The sequence below is a fragment of the Bombina bombina genome, chromosome 3 (genome assembly GCF_027579735.1).
Source record: "Bombina bombina isolate aBomBom1 chromosome 3, aBomBom1.pri, whole genome shotgun sequence".
Taxonomy (NCBI): Eukaryota; Metazoa; Chordata; class Amphibia; order Anura; family Bombinatoridae; genus Bombina; species Bombina bombina.
Window position 1 is genome coordinate 1,093,335,930 of NC_069501.1, and position 27,308 is coordinate 1,093,363,237.

Below are 27,308 nucleotides of genomic sequence, written 5' to 3' on the forward strand. Positions count from 1 at the left end.
GAGATCACGTAAAAATGTCATCCAATCAAAGGACTGATTTAACAACTTTGCATGAGATGTCTTACGCAACATGGCGCATCCGAGATTGCGTAAAAACCTCATCCAATCAAAGGACAGATTTAACACCTTTGCATTTCAATAACAAATGTATTTATATTTTAAAAAATAGAGTATGTGCTTTATTGTTATCTATGAAGCGTGTTTGTTTCATGTAATGCACAGCTTCACATAATGTAACGCTAGATAACATAATACTCTGATATATGAAATATAATTCATTGTTGGTAATAACTATATATTTCATTACAATAGAAAGATTAGGAAATATTTTTGAAGCAGTAGGGTTTAACAAAAATAATGCTACTATATACATTACGAAAATGTGGATTGTTTATACATTATATGTTACCTATGTAGCAATATGTCGTTGTTTAATTAAATATAATCACAAATAATAGAAAGAGATTAATCATCTAAAATGTGTGCATTACACACAGTGATTTATTTGACTATACTACTACAATAAGATGTAAGGAAAATTGGAATATATGTGTTGTCAACATTCAGATAAGTCTGTTTTAAAGATATTATATGTGTATGTTGATGTCAAAAGAAATAATAATAAAATGTACATTATGATTGCATATCCTTAAAATAAGAATTGTGGTCAGCATCTTTTAAGGATTATCAACATAAAAGATCTTTTATTAGAAATTACATTAATAAATAAAGAAGAAACATAACAGTTTAATGACATTCTTTTTATTGTGGTAAATATGATTTATGAATGTCATAAAACATAAAGAAATAAGATAATTTGAAAAACAAGTCAGAATGAGAAAACAGCCCCTTTGGAGCCATCTGACAAGGTAACATAGTGCATCACAGTCCTTGGAGAGAGTTGACAAGGGCAAACAAAGGCCAACACAGCCCCTTTGGAGACATCTGATAAGGTGACATAGTGCATCACAGTCCTTGGAGTGAGTTGACAAGGGCAAACAAAGGCCAACACAGTCCCTTTGGAGCCATCTGATAAGGTGACATAGTGCATCACAGTCCTTGGAGTGAGTTGACAAGGACAAACAAAAGCCAACACAGCCCCTTTGGAGCAATCTGAAAAGGTGACATAGTGCATCACAGTCCTTGGAGGGAGCTGACAAGGGCAAACAGAGGCCATCACAGCCCCTTTGGAGCCATCTGACAAGGTGACATAGTGCATCGCAGTCTTTGGAGGGAGTTGACAAGGGCAAACAAAGGCCAACACAGCCCCTTTGGAGCCATCTGACAATGTGACATAGTGCATCACAGTCCTTGGAGGGAGTTGACAAAGGCAAACAAAGGCCAACACAACCCCTTTGGAGCCATCTAACAAGGTGACATAGTGCCTCACAGTCCTTGGAGGGAGTTGACAAGGGCAAACAAAGGCCAACACAGCCCCTTTGGAGCCATCTGACAAGGTGATCACAGTCCTTGGAGTGAGTTGACAAGTGCAAACAAAGGCCAACACAGTCCCTTTGGAGCCATCTGATAAGGTGACATAGTGCATCACAGTCCTTGGAGGGAGTTGACAAGGGCAAACAAAGGCCAACACAGCCCCTTTGGAGCCACCTGACAAGGTGACATAGTGCATCACAGACAGTCCTTGGAGGGAGTTGACAAGGGCAAACAAAGGCCAACATTGCCCATTATTATAAATCTGACAAGGTGAAATAGTGCAACAGGCATAACAATAAAAACAAAATAGGCCAAATGGCAACAAATACAAACAAATAACAACATGTGGATGGAGTAGTTATTAGTTCACTCTCGGGCCATCTCCGGATCCTCCACTTACGGGGCATCAGCATCACCTTCATCGCCCTGTGCCCTTCCAGCTGTGGCTTCATGCATTGCCTCTAACCACATTATTTGGACTAGAGTCAAGTGATGAAGCCGCAGCTGCATACGCATGGTGTTATGCATCTTTCCCAGCAGCTGATTGGAACTGAGCATGGTTTGCTCAATCCTTGCTAGAGCCTCTAGAGTTAACCATGCTGAGTCACATCCTAAACAAAAATAAATATTACAAATTAATAATAATTACAGAACGTTGGTTGTATTGGAGATAAATACAATAGCAAGCTGAATTGCATACAATGGTCCCTTATGGTTCTGCCTGATCCCTCAGTGCAATTTGGAGACTAATGGTTAAGACAATTATGACTGTATAGCAGGCTACCATGTTCTTGTACCCATGACTGTTTCTACTACTTTCTCAAAGTGATGGGGAGACATGTCGCTGCTTATTCACCCACTGCTTCTGTATCTAGATAAATTGTCCATGATGATGGCACTTAAGCTTGAAAACTGTGGATTCTGTATATGAAAATGAGATATGCACTGTTGTACCCACCATAAAAGTTCAGATGTTGAATATGCATGTTTGGGGCATATACTATAGTAGTTTATATATTTTAACTTACAATTTATTGATCTTTGGGGCTTTTGAATATTTGGAACCTGCTAGCTGTAATGGGGATTGACATGGTATGTAGTGGGGCAGCTATCTTCTTTATATTGTACTATTTTTGCGATAGACCTATTATAAGGACTGAACTTACTATATGTAAAGTGCTAAGGTGTGTTACATTGATGTAGAATGTCGTGGGTTATATGTTGTAAGGTGGGGATTATTGCATATTACATGTAGCGTGTATACCAAATAATGCATATTACCTTGCCGTGGGGTATAGGGCCCATACCCTTATGGTAAGGCTATTTGATATCAGATTGAAGGACCCTACTAGCAGACTGGGTTATTTACTCTATATATTTGTGTATACTTACATAGAAATAGTCTGGCATCGTTTCACTGCATAATTAGTTATAACCACCCGCAATGCACTTTATTGTATATCACATGCTATGGATTTTATTTTTTTTATTATTTTTCTCATCATATGCTCGCAAGGCTTGACGAGGTCCTGTTTAGAAATATTTTAATATTACTCAGATATATATTCTACCTCAGTGGAGTGTCAGCATTTAAAATTAGGGTCCTGCAGATTTGAGAAAGGTCTGTGTGCTTTTTACACCTGATTAATGTCTCCTTATTGCATAACTTTTACATATATGGTTTAATAATGGCCCAGTGTATATGCTTTGCTGAACTCCTTCCCTTTAAAATTTGGCTGCTCTGGAAACTGCCTATTTTTCGTTAGAGGCTCCTTATATCAGCTATTTTACATACAGTGGCACTAACATATTGGTAACCGTCATTGTTGTTAAATGGAGTCCCCTACCTTACGGGTTTCTGCTTGCAACAGATGCATCTGCCAGAATTTAACAATATTGTCTTTTATTACAGTATAGATAGGAACGTTGGTCTAGAAATTTTGTTTTAGTTATGTTGTTCTGAGCTGAATAATCACTTTACTGTTATTAGCCCCTTCAGGTAAATTCTTACGTTATACGATTAATCTCCGTCATTTTTATATACAACTATTAGTCTCCCTAGGTGAATTCTGATGCCATTTACTTACTCCCCCCCCTGCCCTCTCCTCCTCCCTGTTACTCTCTGACGCACATGAGTGTGTCCAGAGTGATATGCACGGTTTTCCTTGTAACATGCCGTATTTTTCCTTATATCCCATTACTTATATTATATTTAACTGTTTACTTGCCTTAATAGATGCTTCTGATATTTTATTCCACTAGATACTCAAACCGGAGAGGCTCCTATATGCTTCTTAACTTCTATTTCTTTGACTGTTCTCTTATATTGGGACCCTCAGTCTAATGTTTTTTTTTTACATCTTTTATTGGATATCTATGAAGCATTATTTGACTTTTGTTTTGATATAAATTCAGTTATATATATCTTTAGAATAAAACTTGACAAAGCTAAAAAATTTCACAATTATATATACAATGGGGGGTAGTTATCAACGTGTCTACTTTTCCTGCCTTCGCCGGCCCAATACGCCCGCCTAAGCTCGCCACACATCGCCGCCGCAGACCTGCAAAAATTCGCCTAAGTTATCAAAAAAGCTGTCAAAAAGCCGCGCACCAAGTACGGGGCGATGAGCAGCGGATTGTTAGAGTTATCACTCATCCCATCTCGCTGCTTTTCGGCTTTTTTACAGCTTTCTTGCTAGCCTGTCACTAAGCACCCACACTAAACTACACTGTTCTACCCCCTATACCGGCGCCCCCGGAGCCTCCCGCAACTAAATAAAGTTACTAACCCCTAAACCGCCACTCCTAGACCCCGCCGCAACTCTTATAAATGTATTAACCCCTAAACCGCCGCTCCTAGACCCCGCCGCAACTCTTATAAATGTATTAACCCCTAAACCGCTGCTCCCGGACACAGCTGCCACCTACATTATACCTAGTAACCCCTATCCTGCCCCCCTATACCGTCGCCCTCTATAATAAAGTTATTAACCCCTATCCTGCTGATCCCACACCTCGCCGCAACTAAATAAATAGTTTAACCCCTAAACCGCCGCTCCCTGACCCCTCCGCAACCTATATTAAATTTATTAACCCCTATCCTGCCCCCCACTACACCGCCGCCACTGTAATAAAATTATTAACCCCTAAACCTAAGTCTAACACTAACCCTAACACCCCCTAACTTAAATATTAATTAAATAAATCTAAATAATATTTCTATTATGAACTAAATTAATCCTATTTAAAACTAAATACTTACCTTTAAAATAAACCCTAACCAGGGGGAGTAGACAAAATGAGAAGTGATATACAACAATTGGAGGATTGGACAAACGACTGGGATCTAAAGTTTAACACAGCAAAGTGTAAAATAATGCATTTAGGGAAGAAAAATCCAAATGTTAATTACAGACTCAATGACACTTTACTGACTGTTACAGACGAGGAACAGGACTAGCAGAATGCTTGGATGTATTGGTAGAGGTATTTGCAGCATAAATATTAAGGTTCTTATGCCACTTTATAGAACATTAGTTAGGCCTCATAAAGCTATCTTAGGGTTTATTTTACAGGTAAGTATTTAGTTTTAAATAGGAATAATTTATTAAAGTATAGTGTAGTGTTAGGTGTAATTGTAACTTAGGATAGTTTTTATTTTACAGGTAAATTTCTCTGTATTTTAGCTAGGTAAGCTATTAAATAGTTAATAACTATTTAATAGCTATTGTACCTAGTTAAAATAAATCGAAAGATGCCTGTAAAATAAAAATAAATCCTAAGATATCTACAATATAATTATTATTTATATTGTAGCTATATTAGGGTTTATTTTAAAGGTAAGTATTTAGTTTTAAATAGGATTAATTTAGTTCATAATAGAAATATTATTTAGATTTATTTAATTAATATTTAAGTTAGGGGGGTGTTATGGTTAGTGTTAGACTTAGGTTTAGGGGTTAATAAATGTATTATAGGTGGCGACGGTGTAGGGGGGGCAGATTAGGGGTTAATAAATTTAATATAGGTTGCGACAGGGTCCGGGAGCGGCGGTTTAGGGGTTAAACTATTTATTTAGTTGCGGCGAGGTGCGGGATCGGCAGGATAGGGGTTAATAACTTTATTATAGAGGGTGGCGTTATAGGGGGGGCAGGATAGGGATTACTAGGTATAATGTAGGTGGCGGTGGGCTCCGGGAGCGGCGGTTTAGGGGTTAATACATTTATTATAGTTGCGGCTGGGTCAGGGAGCGGCGTTTTAGGGGTTAATATGTAACTTTATTTAGTTGCGGCGGTGTAGGGGGACAGATTAGTGGTGTTTAGACTCGGGGTACATGTTAGGGTGTTAGGTGTAGACAGCTCCCATAGGAATCAATGGGATATCTGGCAGCAGCGAACTTGTACTTTCGCTATGGTCAGACTCCCATTAATTCCTATGGGATCCGCCGCCTCCAGGGTGGCGGTTTGAAAACCAGGTACGCTGGGCTGGAAAAGTGCCGAGCGTACCTGCTAGTTTTTTGATAACTATCAAAAGTAGTCAGATTGTGCCAAACTTGTGTGCGGTACATCTGGAGTGACGTAAGAATCGATGTGTGTCGGACGGAGTCCGGCGGATCGAAGCTTACGTCACAAAATTCTACTTTTGCCGGTCTCTAGCCTTTGATAACTAAGGCGAATCAGCCTCGCCACAAATACGCTGCGGAATTCCAGCGTATTTGAGGTTGACGGCTTGATAACTAGGCCCCAATGTGTGTAACTACAAGTTTTCATTTTCTATGCAACAAAACAGAAAATGTGAGGTTTAGTTTTAGTATTTTTTACATAACTGTGACTTAACAGACTTGTCTATTTTGTGGCAACACCATTGATATTTTTTTCTCTGTATAAGTATATGATCTCTGCAACTCAATGTGTCTGTTATTTTATATATTTAAAGGGACAGTCAACACCAGAATTTTTGTTGTTTAAAAAGAAAGATAATCCCTTTATTACCCATTCCCCAGTTTTGCATAACCAACACAGTTATAATAATACACGTTTTACCTCTGTAATTATCTTGTATCTAAGCTTCTGCTGACTGCCTCCTTATTTCAGTTCTTTTGACAGACATGCAGTTTAGCCAATCAGTGCTCAGTCCTAGGTCACTTTACGTGCATGAGCTCAATTTTATCTATATGAAACATGTGAACTAATGCCCTCTAGTGGTCAAAATGTATTCAGATTAGAGGCAGTCTTCAAGGTCTAAGAAATTAGCATATGAACCTCCTAGTTTTAGCTTTCAACTAAGAATACCAAGAAAACAAAGCAAAATTGGTGATAAAAGTAAATTGGGAAGTTATTTAAAATTGCATGCCCTATATAAAACATGAAAGTTTTTTTTGGACTTGACTGTCCCTTTAACCTCAATAAAAATTATTTAAAAAAAATAAAATAATAATTACAGAACATAATAAAAATAGAATAAAGAGACATCGTACTAATTAAAATACAAATCATTACTATAATAAAATATGCTATAGAGAAGAAGAATTACACATTAAATATGTTCTTCACAGATAAACCATTAAGATATTAAGAAAAATCAAAACCCTATCAATCTTGAAAAAAATCTTTCTTTGGTTTATGACACACTGTGAAAAGGACGGTGATAACAAATTTAAAATATTGGCATATATACATAATATATATCCAACATCTAGGCAATATCATCTAGATATTAAAAAATGCGGATGTTGATTTTAAAAATTGCAAATTGGAAACATTTACATTAATCAAATAAAGAAAAGGTTTATAAAAAACATTTTCTATTCGAAATCAATTTATGTATAATTAGATCAGTATAATGTCCCTTTAAGAATGTATGTTCTAATGTTGATTTGTAATGATACTTACATCAGTGGCTGGGAAGGACAGTCCGACACCCAGGACAATGAAGGTGGGGATTAGAGTAAAGGTGTTGTTGGGGAGGGATGGGGTGAGGGGGAGGGATGTGGAGAGGGGGAGGGATGGGGCGAGGTGGGGGATTGGGTTCCTGCTCCGGAGGAGCCTGCACAGCTGGGGAGTCATGGGCTGGGGGATTTGGTGGCTGTGCAGGTGGGATAGAAGCAGGACGGGAAAAACGGGGAAAGCTCTGATGGAGGGCAAGGATTTTTTCGGGTGTAAGGGCCTGGAGAGGTGTCAGGACGGGAAGGGCCGGGAGAGGGGACAGGATTGGAAGGGCCATCTGAAATATATAGTACAATTTTATAAATACATATATTATATTAAAATATATTATTATCTTGAGATAATTCAATATTCACCATCATTTAAAATCTGTATTCTTGTTCTCATAAAATATTTATACAAAGTCACAATAATGACTATGCTTAAAAGTATTGATTGATTGGAATCAAGTCTAATTAATAATAATATTTAAATTATCCTTGAAACTCTGATTGTTCAATGGTATTTTTCATGGAACATTTGATCAATACATCAAAAAATATATTTTTCAAAGTCAACATTATGTGCTAATCTTTATGATTTTATAATATGACATTTCTCTTATTGATAATATATCAGTACGCATGTATGCATTTGAGATTAAAACGCCATAGAGTTCTTTTAGACACATGCCCGTGGATTGACTTTGGAGACTCCACCAATTGGATAATATGGGAGTGTGTAATATGATCAAATCTAAATGGTCACTCCACATAGCCTTTGAAACAAGGTAATCACTGATTACCATATAGATTAAGATGATTTCCTTTGTAATCTTAAATAGAATTATTTTAAGCTTGATGGTTCAATCAATTACTATTCAGAATCTATATATGGTAGATACTACTGGTCATATTAAATATTAACCCCTTAATGACCAGACGATTTTTCAAATTTCTTACCCTTAAGGACAAGGGCTATTTTTACATTTCTGCAGTGTTTGTGTTTAGCTGTAATTTTCCTCTTACTCATTTACTGTAACCACACATATTATATACTGTTTTTCTCGCCATTAAATGGACTTTCTAAAGATACCATTATTTTCATCATATCTTATAATTTACTATAAGTTTTTTTTATAAAATATGAGGAAAAAATGGAAAAAAACACACTTTTTCTAACTTTGACCTCCAAAATCTGTTACACATCTACAACAACCAAAAAACACCCATGCTAAATAGTTTTTAAATTTTTCCCTGAGTTTAGAAATACCCAATGTTTACATGTTCTTTGCCTTTTTTGCAAGTTATAGGGAAATAAATAGAAGTAGCACTTATTTTCAAAATTAGCGCTAGTTACATTGTAATTAAAAGGGCATTTAGCTCTTTTTCAAGTGCCCAAACCCTAATCTAAAAATAAAACCCACCCAATAAACCCTTAAAAAACCTAACACTAACCCCTAAAGATCCACTTTCAGTTTTTGGCTGATTGGAACAGCCATTAAAATGCAAATTCTATCAGCCAATCGGAATTCAAGGGACCCCATCTTGGATGACGTCACTTAAAGGATGGATGAAGATTGAAGATGCCGTCTGGATAAAGACTTCTACCCGTCTTGAGGACCACTTCTGCCGGCTTGGATGAAGACTTCTCCCGGCTTCATTGAGGATGGATGTCCGGTCTTCAAAACTGTAAGTGGATCTTCGGGGGTTAGTGTTAGTTTTTTTTAAACGGTTTATTGGGTGGGTTTTATTTTTAGATTAGGGTTTGGGCACTTGAAAAAGAGCTAAATGCCCTTTTAAGGGTAATGCCCATCCAAATGCCCTTTTCAGGGCAATGGGGAGCTTAGTTTTTTCAATTAGGATTTTATTTGGGGGGGGGTTGGTTGTGTAGGTGGTGGGTTTTACTGTTGGGGGGTTGTTTGTATTTTTTTACAGGTAAAAGAGCTGATTTCTTTGGGGAAATGCCCTGCAAAAGGCCCTTTTAAAGGCTATTGGTAGTTTAGTTTAGGCTAGGGTTTTTTTTATTTTGGGGGGGCTTTTTATTTTGATAGGGCTATTAGATTAGGTGTAATTAGTTTAAATATCTGATAATTTGTTTTTTATTTTGTGTAATTTAGTGCTTGTTTGTTTCTTGTAATTTATGTAATTGTATTTAATTAATGTAATTAATTTAATTGTAGTGTAAGGTTAGGTGTTAGTGTAACTCAGGTTTTATTTTACAGGTAAATTTTTATTTATTTTAACTAGGTAGTTAGTAAATAGTTAATAACTATTTACTAACTAATCTACCTAGTTAAAATAAATACAAACTTACCTGTAAAATAAAAATAAACCCTAAGCTAGCTACAATGTAACTATTATTGTAGCTAAATTAGGCCTAGATTTGGAGTTTGGCGGTAGCCGTGAAAACCAGCGTTAGAGGCTCCTAACGCTGGTTTTAGGCTACCGCCGGTATTTGGAGTCAGTCAGGAAAGGGTCTAACGCTCACTTTTCAGCCGCAACTTTTCCATACCGCAGATCCCCTTACGTCAATTGCGTATCCTATCTTTTCAATGGGATCTTCCTAACTCCGGTATTTAGAGTCGTGTCTGAAGTGAGCGTTAGAAATCTAACGACAAAACTCCAGCCGCAGAAAAAAGTCAGTAGTTAAGAGCTTTCTGGGCTAACGCCAGTTCATAAAGCTCTTAACTACTGTACTCTAAAGTACACTAACACCCATAAACTACCTATGTACCCCTAAACCGAGCCCCCCCTACATCGCCGACACTCAATTAAATTTTTTAACCCCTAATCTGCCGACCGCCACCTACGTTATACTTATGTACCCCTAATCTGCTGCCCCTAACACCGCCGACCCTTATATTATATTTATTAACCCCTAACCTGCCCCCCACAACGTCGCTGCCAGCTACCTACAATAATTAACCCCTAATCTGCCGGCCGCCACCTACGTTATACTTATGTACCCCTAATCTGCTGCCCCTAACACCGCCGACCCCTATATTATATTTATTAACCCCTAATCTGCCCCCCACAACGTCGCCTCCACCTGCCTACACTTATTAACCCCTAATCTGCCGACCGCACCGCACCGCTATTATAATAAAGTTATTAACCCCTAATCTGCCTCACTAACCCTATAATAAATAGTATTAACCCCTAATCTGCCCTCCCTAACATCGCCGACACCTAACTTCAAACATTAACCCCTAATCTGCCGACTGGAGCTCACCACTATTCTAATAAATTTATTAACCCCTAAAGCTAAGTCTAACCCTAACACTAACACCCCCCTAAGTTAAATATAATTTAAATCTAACGAAATAAATTAACTCTTATTAAATAAATTATTCCTATTTAAAGCTAAATACTTACCTGTAAAATAAATCCTAATATAGCTACAATATAAATTATAATTATATTATAGCTATTTTAGGATTTATATTTATTTTACAGGTAACTTTGTATTTATTTTAACCAGGTACAATAGCTAAAATAGTTAAAATAATTACAAAATTACCTGTAAAATGAATCCTAACCTAAGTTACAATTAAACCTAACACTACACTATCAATAAATTAATTAAATAAAATACCTACAATTACCTACAATTAAACCTAACACTACACTATCAATACATTAATTAAATACAATATCTACAAATAAATACAATGAAATAAGCTAACTAAAGTACAAAAAATAAAAAAGAACTAAGTTACAAAAAATAAAAAAATATTTACAAACATCAGAAAAATATTACAACAATTTTAAACTAATTACACCTACTCTAAGCCCCCTAATAAAATAACAAAGACCCCCAAAATAAAAAAATGCCCTACCCTATTCTAAATTACTAAAGTTCAAAGCTCTTTTACCTTACCAGCCCTGAACAGGGCCCTTTGCGGGGCATGCCCCAAAGAATTCAGCTCTTTCGCCTGTAAAAAAACACATACAATACCCCCCCCCAACATTACAACCCACCACCCACATACCCCTAATCTAACCCAAACCCCCTTAAATAAACCTAACACTAAGCCCCTGAAGATCTTCCTACCTTATCTTCACCATACCAGGTTCACCGATCGATCCAGAAGAGCTCCTCCGATGTCCTGATCCAAGCCCAAGCAGGGGGCTGAAGATGTCCATGATCCGGCTGAAGTCTTCATCCAAGCGGGAGCTGAAGAGGTCCATGATCCGGCTGAAGTCATCATCCAAGCAGGAGCTGAAGAGGTCCATGATCCGGCTGAAGTCTTCTATCAACGGCATCTTCAATCTTCTTTCTTCCGGATCCATCTTGTAGACCTCCGACGCGGAACATCCTGCTGGCCCGACGGACTATCGACGAATGAAGGCTCCTTTAAGGGACTTCATCCAAGATGGTGTCCCTCGAATTCCGATTGGCTGATAGGATTCTATCAGCCAATCGGAATTAAGGTAGGAAAATTCTGATTGGCTGATGGAATCAGCCAATCAGATTGAGCTCGCATTCTATTGGCTGATCGGATAGAATCCTATCAGCCAATCAGAATTCGAGGGATGCCATCTTGGATGACGTCCCTTAAAGGAGCCTTCATTCGTCGGTAGTCCATCGGGTCAGCAGGATGTTCCGCGTCGGAGGTCTACAAGATGGATCCGGAAGAATGAAGATTGAAGATGCCGTTGATAGAAGACTTCAGCCGGATCATGGACCTCTTCAGCTCACGCTTGGATGATGACTTCAGCCGGATCATGGACCTCTTCAGCTCCCGCTTGGATGAAGATTTCAGCCGGATCATGGACATCTTCAGCCCCCTGCTTGGGCTTGGATCAGGACATCGGAGGAGCTCTTCTGGATCGATCGGTGAACCTGGTATGGTGAAGATAAGGTAGGAAGATCTTCAGGGGCTTAGTGTTAGGTTTATTTAAGGGGGGTTTGGGTTAGATTAGGGGTATGTGGGTGGTGGGTTGTAATGTTGGGGGGGGGTATTGTATGTGTTTTTTTTTACAGGCAAAAGAGCTGAATTCTTTGGGGCATGCCCCGCAAAGGGCCCTGTTCAGGGCTGGTAAGGTAAAAGAGCTTTGAACTTTAGTAATTTAGAATAGGGTAGGGCATTTTTTTATTTTGGGGGTCTTTGTTATTTTATTAGGGGGCTTAGAGTAGGTGTAATTAGTTTAAAATTGTTGTAATATTTTTCTGATGTTTGTAAATATTTTTTTATTTTTTGTAACTTAGTTCTTTTTTATTTTTTGTACTTTAGTTAGTTTATTTCATTGTATTTATTTGTAGATATTGTATTTAATTAATGTATTGATAGTGTAGTGTTAGGTTTAATTGTAGGTAATTGTAGGTATTTTATTTAATTAATTTATTGATAGTGTAGTGTTAGGTTTAATTGTAACTTAGGTTAGGATTTATTTTACAGGTAATTTTGTAATTATTTTAACTTTTTTTGCTATTGTACCTGGTTAAAATAAATACAAAGTTACCTTTAAAATAAATATAAATCCTAAAATAGCTATAATATAATTATAATTTATATTGTAGCTATATTAGGATTTATTTTACAGGTAAGTATTTAGCTTTAAATAGGAATAATTTATTTAATAAGAGTTAATTAATTTCGTTAGATTAAAATTATATTTAATTTAGGGGGGTGTTAGTGTTAGGGTTAGACTTAGCTTTAGGGGTTAATAAATTTATTAGAATAGCGGTGAGCTCCAGTCGGCAGATTAGGGGTTAATGTTTGAAGTTAGGTGTCAGCGATGTTAGGGAGGGCAGATTAGGGGTTAATACTATTTATTATATTGTTAGTGAGGGGGATTAGGGGTTAATAACTTTATTATAATAGCGGTGCGGTTTGGTCGGCAGATTAGGGGTTAATAAGTGTAGGCAGGTGGAGGCGACGTTGTGGGGGGCAGATTAGGGGTTAATAAATATAATATAGGGGTCGGCGGTGTTAGGGACAGCAGATTAGGGGTACATATGGATAATGTAAGTAGCGGCGGTTTACGGAGCGGCAGATTAGGGGTTAATAATAATATGCAGGGGTCAGAGATAGCGGGGGCGGCAGATTAGGGGTTAATAAGTGTAAGGTTAGGGGTGTTTAGACTCGGGGTACATGTTAGAGTGTTAGGTGCAGAAGTAGGAAGTGTTTCCCCATAGGAAACAATGGGGCTGCGTTAGCAGCTGAACGCAGCTTTTTTGCAGGTGTTAGGTTTTTTTTCAGCTGAAACAGCCCCATTGTTTCCTATGGGGGAATCATGCATGAGCACGTTTTTGAGGCTGGCCGCGTCCGTAAGCAACTCTGGTATCGATAGTTGAAGTTGCGTTAAATATGCTCTACGCTCCTTTTTTGGAGCCTAACGCAGCCATTCTGTGGACTCTCAATACCAGAGTTATTTTAAAGGTGCGGCCAGAAAAAAGCCAGCGTTAGCTACGCGGGTCGTTACCGAAAAAACTCTAAATCTAGCCGTTAGGGTTTATTTTATAGATAAGTATTTAGTTTTAAATTGGAATTATTTAGTTATTAATAGTATGTTTTAGTTAGATTTATTTTAATTATATTAAAGTTAGGGGGTGTTAGGGTTAGATTTAGGGTTAGGTTTAGGGGTAATATGTTTATCATAGTGGCGGCGATGTCGGGAGTGGCAGATTAGGGGTGAATAAATGTAGGTATGTGGCGGCGATGTTAGGGGCGGCAGATTAGGGGTTAATAATATTTAACTAGAGTTTGCAATGCGGGAGTGCGGCGGTTTAGGGGTTAATATGTTTATTACAGTAGCGGCGATGTCGGGAGTGCCAGATTGGGGATTAATAATTTTATTTTAGTGTTTGCGATGCGGGAGGGCCTCGGTTTAGGGGTTAATAGGTAGTTTATGGTTGTTAGTGTACTTTTTAGCACTTTAGTTATGAGTTTTATGCTACAGCTTTGTAGCATAAAACTCATAACTGCTGACTTTAGATTGTGTTACGAATCTTGTGGTATAGGCTGTACCGCTCACTTTTTGGCCTCCCAGAAAAAGCTTGTAATATCGGCGCTATGGAAGTCCTATTGAAAAAAGACTTTACGCAAATTTGGTAAGTTAATTTGCGTTGTGGCCAAAAAAGTGTGCGGTACAGCTTTTTTGACAAGACTCGTAATAGCAGCGGTAGTGAAAAAGCAGCATTATAATCCATAATGCTGCTTTTTCACTCATAACGCAAAACTCGTAATTTAGCCGATTGTTTTTCAAATTGACAAAGTTAAACATTTTAATTCTTCACGTGAGTTCATGGTTTTCAAAAATTTATTTCAAAATAAAGAGATCATGGGGCCTATCTATCAACTTCCGAAAGGCCTGTGTTTCTGGCGAGTCTTCAGACTCGCCAGAAACAGCAGTTATGAAGCAGCGGTCACAAAGACCGCTGCTCCATAACCTGTCCGTCTGAGCAGGTGGACAGACATCGCCGGAAATCAACCCGATCGAGTACAATTGGGTTGATTGACACCCCCCTGCTGGCGGCCCATTGGCCACGAGTCTGCAGGGGGCGGCGCTGCACCAGCAGCTCTTGTGAATGCTGGTGCAATGCTGAATATGGAGAGCGTATTGCACTGTCGAATCAGGTCCGCCAGACCTTGATAAATAGATGCCTATGTATATTTAGTTTCAAGCTTTTATGTTGTTGACTGTCCCTTTAAGTCATTTTATGTCTTCTTGCATTGTCATCAATTGTTAGAAATTGAGCGGTGACGCGGTCATTTTTTCTTTTTATATTGATAGTATAGCTTTTGTAATTTATAAGATTGAAAATCAGCATACTGTATTCTTCACATTTATACTAATTAATGTATACATTTGACAAACATGTCTAAAGTAATGCCACTGTTACAGCAAACACATTTTCACGTCTCTAAGCAATTATATCTTCCATGAGCATTGCACAATAATATAAAGCATAATTGCGCATCCATGATGATGAATTGATTTGGATCTAGTAGTGTCATGAGTATAATTTGTAGAGCTTTAGAATATATTTACAATTGTGTGTATCACAATATTCCAATAGGATCATTGTAAAGATTGAATAATACAAATTAATATTTCTAACTTTTGTATGAATCGTTATTCAAGGTATGAAATGGCGGAGGATAGGGATTTCACAGATGCACAATTCCATTTTATCTCTGTGACGCATATACGGGAGAGCGAAAGAAAAAGCATTATTCCTATTTGATGTGTGACAAATCTAAATTCAGATGTCTACCATCATATGTAACGTCTGTTGTGAGATCTATATCGGTTAAATATATGACTATATACACATTGCTTAAATATATACTCAAATATTAATATATTATATGAAGTGTGATATTTACCTGGTTCAGCCTCTGTGGTGCCTTCTCTAAGGTCACCAATTGGAGCTGCACTGGCCTCCGGGTTGGGAGTTTCAGAGCTAGCAGCTGGGGACTGTAAAGGGGCCAAGGAAAGTGCAAAAGCAAATCTGCGGGGGAAACGGAGATTGAGGAGGGCACATAAAGTCTCCTCATAAGTTTGTAGGAAAAGTTTCCATGGGGGTGGATCCTGATTTCCACCTCTCCAACGGGCTTTTGCCCACTCCCTCATGAGGTGTACTTTATTGCAAAGCCGCAACCTGATATCCCAGAATCTCCGCATGATTTGATCCGAGGTCCTCTGGACATCTTTCACCGAATTCACAGAAACAGTGATAGACACCCAGAGGGCCCTCTTAATTGCCGGCTTCTTCAACCCCTTCTGAGTCCCAAACAGCTGCGGATAAAACTCCTGGACCGCGTTGACCAGTACAGTACTTTCCACCCATGTGAACCTGGGAGACATCCTGTTGGAAGTTTTTAATATTCAATATATCAATATCTAACAATATACCAACAGGTATTAGAGAACTGGCAAAAATGTATAAGTGTAATGGACTATGTTTGTGTGATGATCTCTGGCCATTACTTAATGGTTCATGGATTCATATCTTTATAACTTCCATACACATATCTCCTGGGGGTGCTGTTACTACATTTGGCATGTAGAATAAATTAGAATTTATGAGAATGGTATGCGTATATATGTGACGGATATATAATATTTGGAATCCATTAAAAATTAATATTTTTGGTTGACATTTGAACTAGATTATATTTTTACTAACGATAGTAAATATAATCATCACATTAGTAAATGTGTATTACACATTTGGATGTTTAATATTAATCAAGTTCTTTAATAAACGTTTTCAAATATTTTAGATTAAAAAAAGTAAAGATTGTATGTATTCATTGTTTATTCAATAAATATTGTGACTCATTGTGAAGTATTGGCAGTGCTCTATTAAATGTATTTACAATCCCAACAATGCACATCGATTGTGTGCTAGTGCGTGAAATCTTACATAGATGCGAATCTCGTTTTGAAAGATACGTTTACCACGCTATAATTCGATAATGGTAAAATGCGTAATTTGTATTTATAATGGACGTTACTTTGAGAACTATAAGTGGAATTTTTTTTATTTGAAAATCAACGTTTCTGTTCCTTAAAGGGACACTGAACCAAAAATGTTTATTTTGTGATTCAGATAGAGCATGCAATTTTAAGCAACTTTCTAATTTACTCATATTATCAATTTTTCTTCATTCTCTTGCTATCTTTATATAAAAAAGAAGGCATCTAAGCTTTTTTCTTGGTTCAGAACTCTGGAGAGCAGTTTTTGATTGGTGGATGAATTTATCCACCAATCAGCAAGGACAACCTAGGTTGTTCACTAAAAATGGGCCGGCATCTAAACTTACATTCTTGCATTTCAAATAAAGATTCCAAGAGAAAAAAGAAAATTTGATAATAGGAGTAAATTAGAAAGTAGCTTAAAATGTCATGCTCTATCTTAATCACGAAAGAAAAAATTTGGGTACAGTGTCCCTTTAATTTTAAAAAAAGAATTGTATTTGTCTGAAATGCTCACATATAATTTTTATTTTCAAGGTGTCTTTATTGTTAAGGAGCAGATATGCAAAAGTGTGAAGTATCTAAAGACATCTGTCTAACCATTGCAACTATGCATTGTTGCCCACCCACAAACAAGTAGATATCTCCCAGTAATGACACATTCAATATATTATGAATTAGTTGCACATTATTCCTCCTATGATTCTTAATAGAATGCATTTTGCAAACTTGCCTGGATGTATGGTCTCTTAAAGTTGATTCTATTGAAAATATCAGTTTATCTTCATTATGTGTCATATTCATCACTTTCCAAATAGAGGATTGTGAAATATTATCTAAAAGAAAAGAGGAAACATAAGAGTTTCCCATAGGATGTATCCTGCATCCCCAGTCTTGTTCCAGAGAATTGTGTACACTTACCATGTGAACGTGTCTTTGTATATTTTTTGAAGTCAGCACAGTTGAAAGACAATGCCACAGACATGATCACATTGGTATACTTCACTTTCAGTCTGGTATTCTTCACTTTCTGTCTGTAGATGAACTCAATCTCCCTAATGTAAAATAAAGTGTACCTCAAATCTCTAATAAAATGGTACATAGTTTTGCTATGGATCAGGGGCCAACCCCCCCCCCCCCAATCTGGTTACATACAATGGGTATACTTACAATGTGAAGGTGTCTTGATATGTTTGTCGAAGTCAGCACAGTTGAAAGACAATGCCACAGACATGAACACATTGGTATTCTTCACTTTAAGTCTGTAGATGAAGTCATCTCCCTAATGTTAAATAATTTGAAAATCAAATATCTCAAATTGTACATAGTTTTTCATCCCTCTCCCTAACACTACCTATTTTCTAATATGTTTATAGCAATAGCTTACTAAGCATATGTAGCCTCTTTTTGTGTTATGTTCTGACAATCAAGTGTTAAGCTAAGTCACATACATTGTGCAGACTTAACCTCTGATTCATGTCTTTGGCAATGCTATGTGCTTAAGAGTATCCCTTTATCTGCTATCTGTGGCATGTATCCCTTTCAGAATATCTAAAATATAATAATGTCCAAACTAAATAATACATTGAAACTACTTTTATGCCATATGATGGATCATTGTGCAACCCCCCCAGTCTCAGTCCATACATGGGGGCCTATTTATCAAGCAGTCAACCGCAAATACGCTGGAATTCTGCAGCGTAATTGTGGAGAGCTTGATTTGCCTTATTTATCAAAGGCTACAGACTGGCAAAAGTAGAAGCTTGTGACGTAACATACGATCCGCCGGTCTCAGTCCAACACAGATCGATGCTTACATCATTACAGATGTTCTGAATCCAAGTTCACAGTATCTGACTACTTTTGCAAATTATCAATGGGAGTCTGAAAGCAGCGAAAGCTTTTGTTCACTGCTGCCTGATATCCCATTGATTCCTATGGAAGAATAAAAGTTATGTTTACAACTAACACTTTAACATGTACCCGAGTCTAAACACCCCTAATCTGCCGTCCACCTACATTATACTTATTAACCCCTAAAACGCCGCCCCCGGAGCCCACCGCCACTCTATTAAACTTATTAACCCCTAAACCATCGCTCCCGGAGCCCACCGCCACCTGCATTATAGTTATTAACTTCTAATCTGCCATCCCCAATGTTGCCGCCACTATATTAAATTTATTAACCCCTAAACCTAAGTCTAACCCTAACTCTAACACCCTCTAACTTAAATATAATTTAAATAAATCTAAATAAAATTACTATTATTACCTAAATAATACCTATTTAAAGCTAAATACTTACCTATAAAATAAACCCTAAGCTAGCTACATTATAACTAATAGTTACATTGTAGCTAGCTTAGGGTTTATTTTTATTTTACAGGCAAATTTGTATTTATTTTAACTAGGTAGAATAGTTACTAAATAGTTATTAACTATTTAATAACTACCTAGCTAAAATAAATACAAAAGTACCTGTAAAATAAAACCTAACCTAAGTTACAATAACACCTAACACTACACTATAATTAAATAAATTAACTAAATTAAATACAATTACCTAAATTAAATTAAATTAGCTAAAGTATAAGAAACCCCCCACTAAATTACAGAAAATAATAAAAAAATTACAGATCTTTAAACTAATTACACCTAATCTAATAGCCCTATCAAAATAAACAAAGCCCCCCAAAATAACAAAAAAACCCTAATCTAAACTAAACTAAACTACCAATAGCCCTTAAAAGGGCCTTTTGCGGGGCTTTGCCCCAAAGTAATCAGCTCTTTTACCTGGAACAAAAATTACAAACAAGCCTTCAACAGTAAAACCCACCACCCACACAACCAACCCACCAAATAAATTACTAACTAAAAAAACCTAAGCTCTTTTGTGGCCCAAAGCCCTAACCTAAAAATAAAACCCACCCAATACACCCTTAAAAAAAAAACTAACACTAACCCCCTGAAGATCGTCTTACCGGGAGAAGTCTTCATCCAAGCCGGGCCAAAGTCCTCAACGAAGCTGGGAGAAGTCTTCATCCAAGCCGGATGAAGTGGTCCTCCAGATGGGCAGAAGTCTTCATCCAGACGTCATCTTCTATCTTCAGCCATCCGACGTGGAGCGGCTCCATCTTCAAGACATCCGACGTGGAGCATCCTCTTCATCTGACGACTATACGACGAATGAAGGTTCCTTTAGGTGACATCATCCAAGATGGCATCCCTTAGATTCCGATTGGCTGATAGAAGATGCCGTCTGGATGAAGACTTCTGCCGTCTGGAGGACCACTTCTGTCCGGCTTGGATGAAGACTGCTGCCCGTCTGGAGGACCACTTCTGCCCGACTGGATGAAGACTTCTGCCTGTCTGGAGGACCACTTTGCCCGGCTTGGATGAAGACATCTCCCGGTAAGTCAATCTTCAGGGGGTTAGTGTTAGGTTTTTTTAAGGGTGTATGGGGTGGGTTTTATTTTTAGGTTAGGGCTTTGTGTCGCAAAAGAGCTAACTGCACTTTTAAGGGCAATGTCCATCCAAATGCCCTTTTTTTTTTACAGGTAACAGAGCTGATTTTTTTGGGGCAATGCCCTGCAAAAGGCCCTTTTAAGGGCTATTGGTAGTTTAGTTTAGGATAGGGTTTTATTTTTATTTTGGGGGGGCTTTTTTATAGGGCTATTAGATTAGGTGTAATTAGTTTAAATATCTTGTAATTTGTTTTTTATTTTCTGTAATGTAGTGTTTGTTTGTTTTTGTACTTTAGATAATTTAATTTAATTTAGTTAATTGTATTTAATGTAGTTAATTTATTTAATTGTAGTGTAGTGTTAGGTGTTGGTGTAACTTAGGTTAGGTTTTATTTTACAGGTAAATTTGCATTTAATTTAACTAGGTAGTTAGTAAATAGTTAATAACTATTTAGTAACTATTCTACCTAGTTAAAAAAATACAAACTTGCCCGTAAAAAAATAAATAAAGCTTAAGCTAGCTACTATGTAACTATTAGTTATATTGTAGCTAACTTAGGGTTTATTTTATAGGTAAGTATTTAGTTTTAAATAGGAATAATTTAGGTAATAATAGGAATTTTATTTAAATTTATTTAAATTAGATTAAAGTTAGGGGGTGTTAGGGTTAGACGTAGGTTTAGGGGTTAATAAATTTAATATAGTGGCGGCAATGTTGGGGATGGCAGAATAGGGATTAATAAGTATAATGTAGGTGGCGGCGGTGTAGGGGGCGGCAGATTAGGGGTTAATAACATAATGTAGGTGGCGGTCGGCTCCGGGAGCGGCAGGATAGGGGTTAATACGTTTATTAGAGTGGCACTCTGCTCCGGGAGCATCAGGATAGGGGTTAATAAGTTTCTTACGGCTAGATTTAGAGTTTGGCGGCCAAAGGGGTGCGTTAGCTATGCATGCTTTTTTTCCCCCGCACCTTTTAAATACCGCTGGTATTTAGAGTTCACAGAATGGCTGGGTTTTCAGTGCGTTAGGCTCCAAAAAGGGAGCGTAGAGCATAATTTAACGCCACTGCAACTCTAGATACCAGCGGTGCTTACGGACGCGGCCAGCACGATTCCCCCATAGAAAACAATGGGGCCATTTGAGCTGAAAAAAAACCTAACACCTAACACCTGCAAAAAAGCCGCGTTCAGCTCCTAACACAGCCCCATTGTTTTCTATGGGGAAACACTTCCTACGTCTGCACCTAACACTCTAACATGTACCCCGAGTCTAAACACCCCTAATCTTACACTTATTAACCCCTAATCTGCCGCCCCCGCTATCGCTGACACCTGCATATTTTTTTTAACCCCTAATCTGCCGCTCCGTAAACCGCCGCTACCTACATTATCCCTGTGTACCCCTAATCTGCTGCCCCTAACACCGCCGACCCCTATATTATATTTATTAACCCCTAATCTGCCCCCCACAACGTCGCCTCCACCTGCCTACACTTATTAACCCCTAATCTGCCGAGCGGACCGCACCGCTACTATAATAAAGTTATTAACCCCTAATCCGCCTCACTCCCGCCTCAATAACCCTATAATAAATAGTATTAACCCCTAATCTGCCCTCCCTAACATCGCCGACACCTAACTTCAATTATTAACCCCTAATCTGCCGACCGAATCTCGCCGCTACTGTAATAAATGGATTAACCCCTAAAGCTAAGTCTAACCCTAACACTAATACCCCCCTAAATTAAATATAATTTTTATCTAACGAAATAAATTAACTCTTATTAAATAAATTATTCCTATTTAAAGCTAATTACTTACCTGTAAAATAAACCCTAATATAGCTACAATATAAATTATAATTATATTATATCTATTTTAGGATTAATATTTATTTCACAGGCAACTTTGTATTTATTTTAACCAGGTACAATAGCTATTAAATAGTTAATAACTATTTAATAGCTAAAATAGTTAAAATAATTACAAAATTACCTGTAAAATAAATCCTAACCTAAGTTACATTTAAACCTAACACTACACTATCAATAAATTAATTAAATAAAATGCCTACAAATAAATACAATTAAATAAACTAACTAAAGTACAAAAAATAAAAAAGAACTAAGTTACAGAAAATAAAAAAATATTTACAAACATTAGAAAAATATTACAACAATTTTAAACTAATTACACCTACTCTAAGCCCCCTAATAAAATAACAAAGACCCCCAAAATAAAAAAATGCCCTACCCTATTCTAAAATAAAAAAGTTCAAAGCTCTTTTACCTTACCAGCCCTGAAAAGGGCCCTTTGCGGGGCATGCCCCAAAGAATTCAGCTCTTTTGCCTGTAAAAAAAACCCATACAATACCCCCCCCCCAACATTACAACCCACCACCCACATACCCCTAATCTAATCCAAACCCACTTAAATAAACCTAACACTTAGCCCCTGAAGATCTCCCTACCTTGTCTTCACTTCACCGGGTCCCGATCTGTCCAGAAGAGGGTCCAAAGTCTTGATCCAAGCCCAAGCGGGGGGCTGAAGAGTGACGTCCATCCTCGGGCTGAAGTCTGGATCCAAGCGGCGGCTGAAGAACTCCATCATCGGGAGTTCCGATCAGCCAATAGAATGCGAGCTCAATCTGATTGGCTGATTGGATCAGCCAATCGGATTGAACTTGAATCTGATTGGCTGATTCCATCAGCCAATCAGAATATTCCTACCTTAATTCCGATTGGCTGATAGAATCCTATCAGCCAATCGGAATTCGAGGGACGCCATCTTGGATGACGTCATTTAAAGGAACCGTCATTCGGCTAGTAGGCGTTGGTTGAAGAGGATGTTCCGCGTCGGCTTGGAAGAAGATGGCTCTGCTCCGCTCCGGAAGAAAGAAGATTGAAGATGCGGCTTGATAGAAGACTTCATCCCGATGATGGACTTCCAACTTCAGCCCGATGATGGAGTTCTTCAGCCGCCGCTTGGATCCAGACTTCAGCCCGAGGATGGACGTCACTCTTCAGCCCCCTACTTGGGCTTGGATCAAGACTTCGGACCCTCTTCTAGACAGATCGGGACCCGGTGAGGTGAAGACAAGGTAGGGAGATCTTCAGGGGCTTAGTGTTAGGTTTATTTAAGGGGGTTTGGGTTAGATTAGGGGTATGTGGGTGGTGGGTTGTAATGTTGGGGGGGGTATTGTATGCTTTTTTTTTACAGGCAAAAGAGCTGAATTCTTTGGGGCATGCCCCGCAAAGGGCCCTTTTCAGGGCTGGTAAGGTAAAAGAGCTTTGAACTTTTTTTATTTTAGAATAGGGTAGGGCATTTTTTTATTTTGGGGGTCTTTGTTATTTTATTAGGGGGCTTAGAGTAGGTGTAATTAGTTTAAAATTGTTGTAATATTTTTCTAATGTTTGTAAATATTTTTTATTTTTTGTAACTTAGTTCTTTTTTATTTTTTGTACTTTAGTTAGTTTATTTAATTGTAGGTAGTTTATTTAATTAATTTATTGATAGTGTAGTTTTAGGTTTAATTGTAACTTAGGTTAGGATTTATTTTACAGGTAATTTTGTAATTATTTTAACTATTTTAGCTATTAAATAGTTATTAACTATTTAATAGCTATTGTACCTGGTTAAAATAAATACAAAGTTGCCTGTAAAATAAATATTAATCCTAAAATAGCTATAATATAATTATAATTTATATTGTAGCTATATTAGGGTTTATTTTACAGGTAAGTATTTAGCTTTAAATAGGAATAATTTATTTAATAAGAGTTAATTTATTTCGTTAGCTAAAAATTATATTTAACTTAGGGGGGTGTTAGTGTTAGGGTTAGACTTAGCGTTAGGGGTTAATCCATTTATTACAGTAGCGGCGAGATTCGGTGGGCAGATTAGGGGTTAATAATTGAAGTTAGGTGTCGGCGATGTTAGGGAGAGCAGATTAGGGGTTAATACTATTTATTATAGGGTTATTGAGGCGGGAGTGAGGCGGATTAGGGGTTAATAACTTTATTATAGTAGCAGTGCGGTCCGCTCGGCAGATTAGGGGTTAATAAGTGTAGGCAGGTGGAGGCGACGCCGAGGGGGGCAGATTAGGGGTTAATAAATATAATATAGGGGTCGGCGGTGTTAGGGGCAGCAGATTAGGGGTTCATAGGGATAACGTAGGTGACAGCGGTGTGCGGTCGGCAGATTAGGGGTTAAAAAAATTTAATAGAGTGGTGGCGATGTGGGGGGACCTCGGTTTAGGGGTACATAGGTAGTTTATGGGTGTTAGTGTACCTTAGAGCACAGTAGTTAAGAGCTTTATAAACCGGCGTTAGCCCAGAAAGCTCTTAACTACTGACTTTTTTCTGCGGCTGGAGTTTTGTCGTTAGATTTCTAACGCTCACTTCAGCCACGACTCTAAATACCGGCGTTAGAAAGATCCCATTGAAAAGATAGGATACGCAATTGACGTAAGTGGATCTGCGGTATGGAAAAGTCGCGGCTGGAAAGTGAGCGTTAGACCCTTTGATGACTGGCTCCAAATACCAGCGGGCTGTAAAAACCAGCGTTAGGAGCCTCTAACGCTGGTTTTGACGGCTACCGCCCAACTCTAAATCTAGGCCTCTGAGTGGCGGTGGGCTCCTGAAGTGGTGGTTTAGGGGTTAATAACTTTATTTAGTTGTGGTGGGCTCCGGGAGCGGTGGGATGGGGGTAAAACAGTATAGTATAGTGTGGGTGTTTAGTGACAGTAAACAAATAAAGCTGTGAAAAAGCCGAAGAGCAGTGAGATCAATGACTGTTAGTTAACAACAGTCCGCTGCTCATCGCCTCGTATTTGATGCGCGGCTTTTTGACAGCTTTTTTGGTAACTTTGGAGAGTGTATTCAGGTCCGCAGCAGCGATGTTAGGCGATCTTAGGCGAGCCTATTGGTGCCATTGAATGCAAGTAAGTTGACAGCTTGATAAACAGTGGCCATTTTGTCTACTTACCATCTGATGTTGTCTACAAAAATCAGATGGCGAAGTAATTACAGGAGCAAATGCCAGAATCATCTGATGTATAAATTACCTATTATAATAAAATATAATTTTTATTTTGCAATAATCATTTCTTGAAAAATCCTAACATTTTTGCATGATTCTACTTTCATTTTCCTAAAAGTCTCAAATATTCACAATGCTCCTATATAACTTATAGTATTTACCGTCTGAAGTGGCGGTTGATGATGTTGCCTCTGACATTGACCCCTCGTCCCGGAATGGCCGCTCTAGAACTGGGTTGTCCTCCTCATCTTGGAGGAGGTCTCGGGGTGCCTAGATGGCCTGCAACATCCCAGCCCACTGAGCTATGTTATGCAGGACGCTGCAGGTTATAATGATCTTTGCCACCTTACTAGGGCTGCATTGGAGGGCTCCTCCAGACCTGTCAAGGCATCGTAACCACATTTTGAGGAGCCCAAACATCCGCTCCACTACAGCCCTTGTCTATGTGTGCGCCGGACGTATAGGTGTAATGAGCCAAGGCCGGCTCATGTAATCCAAATCACCTATAAATAATGAACATATAAATCACCTATAAATAATGCACATGAGAAAATGTCAATATTAAAAATATCATACAAATTATGATGCATTTGTGTATACGAAAATCGCCTAAACTAGACATTTGCGGAAATTGTCAAATAAATGGTTAAAGCGCATACTATATCTGCCCATTTAAGCTATGACCTGTTACATATCTGTTTGTTTCTAAAACTAGACATTTGCTGAAAGAGACAAATAAATGGTTAAAGCGCATCCTATATCTGCCCATTTAAGCTATGACCTGCTACATATCTGTTTGTTTCTAAAACTAGACATTTGCTGAAAGAGACAAATAAATGGTTAAAGCGCATCCTACTGTATATCTGCACATTACACAAACCCAACTGATTTTGAACATTACAGTAGTAATTGTCTAACTTATGAACCGTGCTGTGCACAAGTACTCACCAACGAGCCACCCATGGGGAAACTGTCTGTCCTCAAACTGCTGCCAGAATGAGGACTGCCTGAGGATACGGGCATCATGACAAGCCCCCCCGAAACACGCGCACACCTGCATAATCCGCATCTGTGAGTCGCAAACGAACTGCACATTGAGACTATGAAAATGTTTGCGATTTTGGAAGGGCCAATCATCTGCTGGAGCACGCAGCGCAATGTAGGTGTATTGCTCCCAAGACATTGGGCATTTGAGCTATTGCATAGAATTCCCTCTTGAGTCTCCTCCAATCGTCCTCATTTTGAAGGAATCCTATGTAAAGCTTACAAACTCATACCATGGCATTCAGAAACTTTTCAAAAACCACAGAGAAGGTACCCTGGGACAACCCATGCATGTACCCCTCTCCAGATTGAAAACTTCTGGAGGCCAGAACATGTATGCAGCATAGCTTCTTGGTCATGCCAGGGATTGCAGTCTGCATACATTTACGTGGCTCCAGAAGAGGTTTAAGTACTTCGTAAAGGCCCATGAGTTGCTCTTGATTGAACCTATACTTGTCATAAACCTCGAAGTCGCTTATGTTCTCAAAGGTGGGCCTCACCCTTTCAACACGAGGACCTCTGATCAGACGTTCCCCATGCCTCTCTTGGAGACGCTGAGCCCATCTGATTCAGTTGTACAAAACTTGTCCAACAGCACCTACACAAGCTAACTGCGGATCATCCATATTTGCAAAGCAGCACAAAGCCAAACAGCAGATCAAACGCACAAGGAGTAACAAGGTATGCAAAAACACAAAAGCAATTTGATACAATGTCAATCACCAGGGACGCTTTGGCCATGTTGTTTGGGGGATTTATAGTGCAAAATGTCCAATGATAGAGTGTTCGTAATGATTGCCAATTGTATACACTTGATTGTACCTGAGCGGCGCGAATGCTTTCAAAGGAGGCGTTTTTTTAGGTGTTTGCTTAAATTTTGTTTTCCCCCAATAAATCGCTTAAAGAGCATCCTATATCTGCCCATTTAAGCTATGACCTGCTACATATCTGTTTGTTTCTAAAACT